At 64.1% G+C, this 7,950-nt stretch overlaps 2 non-coding genes across 2 annotated transcripts; both read left to right on the plus strand.

The window, feature by feature from the left end:
• Positions 1-119, plus strand: LOC131870754 (5S ribosomal RNA). Its single transcript, XR_009369058.1, has one exon. It is a non-coding gene; the product is annotated as a 5S ribosomal RNA (ribosomal RNA).
• Positions 120-6,561: 6,442 nt separating this feature from the next.
• Positions 6,562-6,680, plus strand: LOC131870777 (5S ribosomal RNA). Its single transcript, XR_009369080.1, has one exon. It is a non-coding gene; the product is annotated as a 5S ribosomal RNA (ribosomal RNA).
• Positions 6,681-7,950: the final 1,270 nt, after the last annotated feature.

A 7,950-nucleotide genomic window follows, 5' to 3' on the forward strand; every position in this document is an offset into this window, starting at 1 on the left:
GGGTGCGATCATACCAGCGTTAGTGCACCGGATCCCATCAGAACTCCGCAGTTAAGCGCGCTTGGGCCGGAGTAGTACTAGGATGGGTGACCTCCCGGGAAGTCCCGGTGTTGCACCCTTTCTTAGTTTTTCGCCGGGCGTCGCAATGCTATTTGAATAAACCTTTTGCCCGTTTGCGTTCTCGTCGGGGCCGGGCCGGGCCGGGGTGCGCTGCCCGCACTACCGCGCGCGCGGGGGGCGACACCGAGCGCGCACCCGAGGCGCCCCGAGCACACAGGCCACGGTGCAACCCGGGCGTTGTGCGCGCACCCCGGTGCGCCCGAGGTGCTGCGCGCGCACCCAGGTGAAATCGGTGTGCACCTCGGCCAGTGCGCGCTCGGTCGAGTCGCGCACGTTGGCCAAGGTGCACGGTGATGTTTCTTACTCTAAGGTTCCGCACCAGACGCCCGGGACAGGTGAGCGAAGCTGGGCGGGGCCGGGTGCGCGGCCGGGGCAGGTGCACGCAGCTGGAGAGAGCTTTGGAGCACACCAGAGGTGCGCACCTTGGAGCACACTTCGGAGCGCACCAATGATGCGCTCCATTCAAAAGTTTCCTGAAAAGGCAAAAAAAGTTGAGATTATAGAATTTCCCACTTGAGAGATTGTAAAAAAAAAAAATTTAAAATGAAGGAAACGCGGGTGCCAAGGTGTGCGCGCCCGGGTGCGCAGCCCAGCCAAGGTGTGCGCACCAAGGCGCCCACCCTGGCGAAGGTGCACGCAAGGTGCGCACCCGAGGCAAACCGGACAATTAACCCAACTTTCGACTTCGCGCGCACCTGCGCACCTTGGAGCGCACTTCGGAGCGCTCCTTGTTGCGCACCAATCTTGGGCACCTCGGAGTGCACCATGGCGCCCACCAAGGTGCGCACCCGGGGCAAACCGAGCTCCGACTTCGTGCGCACCTTGGAGCGCACGAAAGGTGCGCACCATGGCGCCCACCAAGGTGCGCAGCCCAGCCAAGGCGTGCGCATCAAGGTGCGCACCCTGGCGAAGGTGCGCACCCGGGGCAAACCGAGCTCCGACTTCGTGCGCACCTTGGAGCGCACAAAGGGTGCGCAACCCAGCCAAGGTGTGCGCACCCCGGGCAAACCGAGCTCCGAATCGTGCGCACCTTGGAGCACACTTCGGAGCCCTCCTTGGTGCGCACCGATGTTGCGCACCTCGGAGCGCACCCGGGGAAAACAATGCAATTAACCCGACTTTCGACTTCGTGGGCACCTCGGAGCGCTCTCGGGTTCGCACCTCGGAGCACACCGAGGTGCGCACCTTTGATGCGCTGCCTTCACCAATTTCCAGAAAAGGCAAGAAAACATTGAGAAGGTGTGCGCACCGAGGTGCCCACCCTGGCGAAGGTGCACGCGAGGTGCGCACCCGGGGCAAACCGGGCTCCGACTTCGTGCACGCCATGCTGCGCACCTTGGAGGGCCATGGTGCGCACCTTGGAGCACACTTCGGAGCGCTCAATGGTGCCCAACCCAGCCAAGGTGCCCACCGCGGCGAAGGTGCACGCGAGGTGCGCACCCGGGGCAAACCGGGCTCCGACTTCGTGCACGCCGCACCTTGGAGCACACTTCGGAGCGCTCCTTGGTGCGCACCAGGGCGCGCAACCCAGCCGAGGTGCCCACCCCGGCGAAGGTGCACGCGGGGTGCGCACCCGAGGCAAACCGGGCTCCGACTTCGTGCACGCCATGGTGCCCACCGCGGCGAAGGTGCACGCGAGGTGCGCACCCGGGGCAAACCGGGCTCCGACTTCGTGCACGCCGCACCTTGGAGCACACTTCGGAGCGCTCCTTGGTGCGCACCAGGGCGCGCAACCCAGCCGAGGTGCCCACCCCGGCGAAGGTGCACGCGAGGTGCGCACCCGGGGCAAACCGGGCTCCGACTTCGTGCACGCCATGGTGCCCACCGCGGCGAAGGTGCACGCGAGGTGCGCACCCGGGGCAAACCGGGCTCCGACTTCGTGCACGCCGCACCTTGGAGCACACTTCGGAGCGCTCCTTGGTGCGCACCATGGTGCCCACCAGGGCGCGCAACCCCGCCGAAGGTGCACGCGAGGTGCGCACCCGGGGCAAACCGGGCTCCGACTTCGTGCACGCCGCACCTTGGAGCACACTTCGGAGCGCTCCTTGGTGCGCACCAGGGCGCGCAACCCCGCCGAAGGTGCACGCGAGGTGCGCACCCGGGGCAAACCGGGCTCCGACTTCGTGCACGCCATGGTGCGCACCAGGGTGCCCACCGCGGCGAAGGTGCGCACCCGGGGCAAACCGGGCTCCGACTTCGTGCACGCCGCACCTTGGAGCACACTTCGGAGCGCTCCTTGGTGCGCACCAGGGCGCGCAACCCAGCCGAGGTGCCCACCCCGGCGAAGGTGCACGCGAGGTGCGCACCCGGGGCAAACCGGGCTCCGACTTCGTGCACGCCATGGTGCCCACCGCGGCGAAGGTGCACGCGAGGTGCGCACCCGGGGCAAACCGGGCTCCGACTTCGTGCACGCCGCACCTTGGAGCACACTTCGGAGCGCTCCTTGGTGCGCACCATGGTGCCCACCAGGGCGCGCAACCCCGCCGAAGGTGCACGCGAGGTGCGCACCCGGGGCAAACCGGGCTCCGACTTCGTGCACGCCGCACCTTGGAGCACACTTCGGAGCGCTCCTTGGTGCGCACCAGGGCGCGCAACCCCGCCGAAGGTGCACGCGAGGTGCGCACCCGGGGCAAACCGGGCTCCGACTTCGTGCACGCCATGGTGCGCACCAGGGTGCCCACCGCGGCGAAGGTGCGCACCCGGGGCAAACCGGGCTCCGACTTCGTGCACGCCGCACCTTGGAGCACACTTCGGAGCGCTCCTTGGTGCGCACCAGGGCGCGCAACCCAGCCGAGGTGCCCACCCCGGCGAAGGTGCACGCGAGGTGCGCACCCGGGGCAAACCGGGCTCCGACTTCGTGCACGCCATGGTGCCCACCGCGGCGAAGGTGCGCACCCGGGGCAAACCGGGCTAGGACTTCGTGCACGCCGCACCTTGGAGCACACTTTGGAGCGCTCCTTGGTGCGCACCATGGTGCCCACCAGGCCGCGCAACCCAGCCAAGGTGTGCGCACCAAGGTGCACGCGAGGTGCGCACCCGGGGCAAACCGGGGTCCGGCTTCGTGCACGCCGCACCTTGGAGCACACATCGGGGCGCTCCCAGGTTCGCACCGGCGTTGCGCACCGTGGTGGGCACCTCGGAGCGCACCGTGGTGGGCACCTCGGAGCACACCAAGGTGGGCAGCGAGGTGCGCACCTTTGATGCGATGCCTTCACTAATTTCCATAAAAGGCAAAAAAAAACGAGATTTTAAAATTTCCGTTTTGAAAGATAGTGAGAAAAAGGGAATGCTGGTGCCATCTTGAGCCCGCCCTGGTGCGCAGCCCAGCCAAGGTGTGCGCACCAAGGTGCCCACCCTGGCGAAGGTGCGCGCCCGGGCAATTAACCCAACTTCCAACTTCGCGCGCGCCAGGGTGGGAGCGCACCCAACAACCGGGCCTGGGAAGAGCCAATGCGAGAAACCCCACCAAACGCTCTGACAAAAAAAGAGGGGGCGCTCCAGTAACCCCGCTTCGGAGCGCACCCTGGGCAAACCCAGCCAGGGTGCCCACCCCGGCCAAGGTGCAGGCGAGGTGCGCACCCGGGGCAAACCGGGCTCCGACAACGTGCACGCCGCACCTTGGAGCACACTTCGTAGCGCTCCCGGGTGCGCACCTCAGAGCACACCAAGGTGGGCAGCGAGGTGCGCACCTTTGATGCGCTGCCTTCACTAATTTCCAGAAAAGGCAAAAAAAAGAGGAGATTTTAAAATTTCCGTTTTGAAAGATAGTGAAAAAAACGGAACGCGGGTGCCATCTTGAGCCCGCCCTGGTGCACAGCCCAGGTAAGGTGCCCACCCTGGCAAAGGTGCGCACCCGGGCAATTAACCCTACTTCCGACTTCGTGCGCGCCAGGGTGGCAACCGGGCCTGGGAAGAGCCAATGCGAGAAACCCCACCAAACGCTCCGACAAAAAAAGAGGCGGCGCTCCAATAACCCCGCTTCGGAGCGCAGCCGGGGCAAACCCAGCCAAGGTGCCCACCCCGACGAAGGTGCACGCGAGGTGCGCACCCGGGGCAAACCGGGCTCCGACAACGTGCACGCAGCACCTTGGAGCACACTTCGAAGCACTCCCGGGTGCCCACCGGCGTTGCGCACCGTGGTGGGCAGCGAGGTGCGCACCTTTGATGCGCTGCCTTCACTAATTTCCAGAAAAGGCAAAAAAAAATGAGATTTTAAAATTTCCGTTTTGAAAGATAGTGAAAAAAACGGAACGCGGGTGCCATCTTGAGCCCGCCCTGGTGCGCAGCCCAGGCAAGGCATGCGCACCAAGGTGCCCACCCGCGGTGCACGCCCGGGGCAAACCGGGCTCCGACTTCGTGCAGGCCGCACCTTGGAGCACACTTCGGAGCGCTCCTTGGTGCGCACCATGGTGCCCACCAGGGCGCACCCGGGGCAAACCGGGCTCCGACTTCGTGCACGCCGCACCTTGGAGCACACATCGGAGCGCTCCCAGGTTCGCACCAGCGTTGCGCACCTTTGATGCGCTGCCTTCACTAATTTCCAGAAAAGGCAAAAAAAAACGATATTTTAAAATTTCCGTTCTGAAAGATAGTGAAAAAAACGGAACGCGGGTGCCATCTTGAGCCCTTCCTGGTGCGCAGCCCAGGCAAGTTGTGCGCACCAAGGTGCCCACCCTGGCGGAGGTGCGCGCCCGGGGCAAACCGGGCTCCGACTTCGTGCACTGCATGGTGCCCACCAAGGCGCGCAACCCAGCCAAGGTGCCCACCGCAGCGAAGGTGCACGCGAGGTGCGCACCCGAGGTGCACACCCGGGGCAAACCGAGCTCCGACTTCGTGCACGCCGCACCTTGGAGCACACTTCAGAGCGCTCCTTGGTGCGCACCAGGGCGCGCAACCCAGCCAAGGTGCTCACCCCGGCGAAGGTGCACGCGAGGTGCGCACCCGGGGCAAGCCGGGCTCGGACTTCGTGCACGCCGCACCTTGGAGCACACATCGGAGCGCTCCCGGGTTCGCACCAGCATTGCGCACCTTTGATGCGCTGCCTTCACTAATTTCCAGAAAAGGCAAAAAAAAAAAAAATACGAGATTTTAAAATTTCCGTTTTGAAAGATAGTGAAAAAAACGGAACGCGGGTGCCATCTTGAGCCCGCCCTGGTGTGCAGCCCAGGCAAGTTGTGCGCACCAAGGCACCCACCCTGGCCAAGGTGGGTCACGGGGTGGGTCCTAGGGTGGGTAACGGGGTGGGTACTAAGGTGCGTGCCAAGGTGGGTCATGGGGTGGGTGCCAAGGTGGGCACCAGGGTGGGTGTGCACCAACCCTAGCCAGGGTAGGTCACGGGGTGGTTGTCGGGGTGGGCGTCAAGGAGCCAAGGTGGGTGGCAAGTAGCCAAGTTGCGTGCCAAGGTGGGTGTCGGGGTGGGTGCCAAGGATCCAAGGTGGGTGCCAAGGAACCAAGGTGGGTGTCTGGGTGGGTGCCGAGGTGGGAGCCAGGGTGGGTCCCAAGGTGAGTGCAAAGGTGGGTGCCAGGGTCAAGGTGAGTGCCAATGTGGGTTCCAAGGTGCCAGGGTCAGGGTGAGTGCCAATGTGGGTTCAAAGGTGCTAAGTTGGGTGCGAGGTTGGGTGCGAGGGTGGGTGGGTGCCAAGGTGTGCTAGGTGGAAGCCCGGGTGGGTCGGCATCCCATGGGTGTCGAGTTGGGTGCCTGATGGGTGCTTCTTGTCAAGTTTTAGTCGTCGGGACTCATTTCGAGCCTTAGAGGTCGTTTCTTGTCCGGTTGCCCTGTCTTCGACCTGGGAACCCAATTTTGGTCCTCGGGTCCCATTTTTTTTTGTCTCGCATCCCACTTTTGGCCTGTGGCCTTTTCGGGGTCGATTCTCGTTTTGGGCATCAGAGCATGTTTCTTCTCCTAAAACCCAATATTTGTTTATTAAGTCTCGGAACACATTTTTGTTCTCGTGGACCCATCATGGGTCTTGGAACGCATTTGTGGTCCTTGGGTCCCATTTTGCATCCCGAAACTTGTGTTTTGGTGCTTGATCCCTATTTTGGGTGCCCACCTTGCACCAAGTGCGCACCCGGGGCAAACCGAGCGCCTTGGTGCACCGGGGCAAGATCGAGCGTGCACCCGAGGCGCCCCGAACATGCACCAAGGTGCACTCGGCCCACATGTGAGCGCAGGTCGTTGCGCCCGAGGTGGTGTGTGGGCACCGCGTTGCAGACGGGACACTGCACGCACACGACGCCCCGTCCAGGTGCACGCACGTAGGCCGGGCCGGGTGCACACCCGACGCCCTAGCAAGGTGCGCGCACCCGGGCAGGGCTCACACTTGGCGAACGGGGCGCACTTCGCGAGGGAGGGTGTGCACCTCGACGGGGGTGGGTGGCCGGGGTGGATTCGCACGTGGGTCGCGGTTTGCTAAGTACACACTGCGACAAGCTCATAACGGGTGCGATCATACCAGCGTTAGTGCACCGGATCCCATCAGAACTCCGCAGTTAAGCGCGCTTGGGCCGGAGTAGTACTGGGATGGGTGACCTCCCGGGAAGTCCCGGTGTTGCACCCTTTTTTAGTTTTTCGCCGGGCGTCGCAATGCTATTTGAATAAACCTTTTGCCCGTTTGCGTTCTCGTCGGGGCCGGGCCGGGCCGGGGTGCGCTGCCCGCACTACCGCGCGCGCGGGGGCGACACCGAGCGCGCACCCGAGGCGCCCCGAGCACACAGGCCACGGTGCAACCCGGGCGTTGTGCGCGCACCCCGGTGCGCCCGAGGTGCTGCGCGCGCACCCAGGTGAAATCGGTGTGCACCTCGGCCAGTGCGCGCTCGGTCGAGTCGCGCACGTTGGCCAAGGTGCACGGTGATGTTTCTTACTCTAAGGTTCCGCACCAGACGCCCGGGACAGGTGAGCGAAGCTGGGCGGGGCCGGGTGCGCGGCCGGGGCAGGTGCACGCAGCTAGAGAGAGCTTTGGAGCACACCAGAGGTGCGCACCTTGGAGCACACTTCGGAGCGCACCAATGATGCGCTCCATTCAAAAGTTTCCTGAAAAGGCAAAAAAAGTTGAGATTATAGAATTTCCCACTTGAGAGATTGTAAAAAAAAAAAATTTAAAATGAAGGAAACGCGGGTGCCAAGGTGTGCGCGCCCGGGTGCGCAGCCCAGCCAAGGTGTGCGCACCAAGGCGCCCACCCTGGCGAAGGTGCACGCAAGGTGCGCACCCGAGGCAAACCGGACAATTAACCCAACTTTCGACTTCGCGCGCACCTGCGCACCTTGGAGCGCACTTCGGAGCGCTCCTTGGTGCGCACCAATCTTGGGCACCTCGGAGTGCACCATGGCGCCCACCAAGGTGCGCACCCGGGGCAAACCGAGCTCCGACTTCGTGCGCACCTTGGAGCGCACGAAAGGTGCGCACCATGGCGCCCACCAAGGTGCGCAGCCCAGCCAAGGCGTGCGCATCAAGGTGCGCACCCTGGCGAAGGTGCGCACCCGGGGCAAACCGAGCTCCGACTTCGTGCGCACCTTGGAGCGCACAAAGGGTGCGCAACCCAGCCAAGGTGTGCGCACCCCGGGCAAACCGAGCTCCGAATCGTGCGCACCTTGGAGCACACTTCGGAGCCCTCCTTGGTGCGCACCGATGTTGCGCACCTCGGAGCGCACCCGGGGAAAACAATGCAATTAACCCGACTTTCGACTTCGTGGGCACCTCGGAGCGCTCTCGGGTTCGCACCTCGGAGCACACCGAGGTGCGCACCTTTGATGCGCTGCCTTCACCAATTTCCAGAAAAGGCAAGAAAACATTGAGAAGGTGTGCGCACCGAGGTGCCCACCCTGGCGAA

Source organism: Cryptomeria japonica, unplaced genomic scaffold (assembly GCF_030272615.1).
Source record: "Cryptomeria japonica unplaced genomic scaffold, Sugi_1.0 HiC_scaffold_347, whole genome shotgun sequence".
Lineage (NCBI taxonomy): Eukaryota > Viridiplantae > Streptophyta > Pinopsida > Cupressales > Cupressaceae > Cryptomeria > Cryptomeria japonica.